This window comes from Magnolia sinica, chromosome 1 (assembly GCF_029962835.1).
Source record: "Magnolia sinica isolate HGM2019 chromosome 1, MsV1, whole genome shotgun sequence".
Classification (NCBI taxonomy): domain Eukaryota; kingdom Viridiplantae; phylum Streptophyta; class Magnoliopsida; order Magnoliales; family Magnoliaceae; genus Magnolia; species Magnolia sinica.
This window is the reverse complement of record NC_080573.1, coordinates 14,591,596-14,593,856: the sequence shown is the minus strand read 5'-3', so window position 1 is coordinate 14,593,856 and position 2,261 is coordinate 14,591,596.

Sequence of the window (2,261 nt, the reverse complement as noted above, 5' to 3'; positions counted from 1 at the left end):
GATTCATGACGACGATTTCCCTTTATCTAAAGTAAAAATATATATATTTGTTTTCAATGTTCGACCAACACGGAGAGACGGTTGTAGTGGGCTTGAACTCGATACGTCGATCATCTACCTGACAAGGGTAGAAGGCTCATCGTATCCCTTCTTCATCCTAGTGGATTCTGGTCTTCTGCTCGGTCAAAGCAGTGAGTCCATTGGTAGTTGCCCATGATTGAAATTTGGGTCAAGCAGCGAATGCTTTGTAGGTGTATACTTCCGTAATTCCGTATTTCGATCAATATAAATGTTTAGAGAATGATCATCATTAAAAAGTTTAAATCTCTTATTTATAAGGTTGTCCTTTGGGTCTTGGTCTAAGAGAGTCCTCGTTTTAATTTATGTCCAATTTAGGGGTTAATAAATCTCTCAACATTATGGTCAAAGATCATCCTAAAAAGTTTTTAAAGGTACAAAATTTTATATGAATTACCATTTGAATCCTATGACTAGTGGGTTATGAGCAGACTACACATTGGTTTCATAAATTCTAAAAATGAAGGAATAGTCGAAAGTTATAAGGTATTCTGGAGGTTTGGAGTGTTAATAACATTAATAAGGACGCAGGAAGGCAAAGATGAAGGATATTATCCTTTCGATGTTGTTTAAACGTTGAGTCCATAAGAGAATAGGAAAACTTAATATATTTTACTGTAGTCCGCCTCTAACATGAGCTTATAGAGTATTAAACTATGAAACTCAATCCTAGTTAAGGGTCCTAACTTAATTGCACCAAAACAACTTAAACAAATATATATATGTAATCAAATTTAATCACGAGATAATTCATAGCACGATTATAAACAATTCTTAAATAGACACCCAATGTTAAACTTTAATATAAAAAGACGTGACTAGTCTATTGGCAACTCGAAGTTGCAGAATTTTTTTGTTTTCAACCCTTCTATTATTTGTAACATATTCATCACCTTTATTTACTATATTATTTTTATAATTTTTATAGTAATCCATCATTAAAATTACCTTTATTTCACAAAATTTCATTTCATTTAAAGTTCCATAGAAATTATAAAAATTCAGGAAGTACTGGTTATCTAAAACCAACGATTTTCCATTTGTCTATAAAATACCATTACTTCTTGTAACGTTCTTCATACTTAAAGTAACTAAATTATTTTTTAAATTTTTTTATTGTGATTCATCAGTAAGTTTAATATCATATTAAAAATTTTATCTCATTTTCAATTGTAAAAAAAAAAAAATTTATTAAAATTCTAGAAGTGACATTTGTCTGAACTAATGATTCTTCATTAAGTTTAAAAACGTTTATCTTTATTGTAACACTTCTTATACTTTTAGTACTTGAATTTTTTTTAAAATTTTTTTTATAATAATTCATCATTAAATTTAAATCCATCCCACAAAATTTCATTTCATTTAGAGTGGTATTATTAAAATTCTAGAAGTAACCACTGTCTGAAACTGATGATTTTTGGATAGTTGTCAAATCATTATAAATTTAACTATATTATAATTTTTATTTTATTTTTATATAAAACTAGACTTATTAAGCTTTAATCTGGCTTTTGAATCACCTAGATCGGAATTGTAATGAAGGAGATATGCATTTTTGAAGTCGACTCAAAATTGTACGAAGTTCCAGCGGGGGCAATGCCGAAACTGGCTCTCGAGCGGGGTCTCGCCGGCTCGCTGGACAGTTGGGCGGGGTTGGGCGGGGTCGGGTCGGCGGGGTCCCGCCGGCTCACTATTTCTCGGGCAGGGTCACTTTGCGACAGGCATATCTCGTAAACCGGAATGAGTTATTCGAGGTGCCATATATGAATTTGGGGTAGTAGAAGCTACTCTATCCACATAACCTAGTTATTTCACAATATTCCATCATGTTAGTGATCAAAAATATTTTTTATTTATATTTTTACTATTTATAGTAAATTTTCGTTTGATTATAGTTTTTCATCCTTTGAGCTTTATAGTTGTGTCCAATTTGAAAATACTTAGAGAAATTAGAAGGATAAAGTGGTGAGAAGTGAGATTTTTTTGAAAGAAATGGGTTAGAAGGAGGAGTTGAGACTTAGGGGTTAAGTTTTGAGAGCTTGGGAAGAAAATGGGGTGATGATTAAGGGTAAAAGGGGTATGATTGGTTAGAAATGACCATAGGGAGAAGCCCCTAGGGCCTTTAAGGAGCTTGAAGAGGCAAGGAGGGGATCCACATGTGTGGGAGGGCCCCACCTATTCGT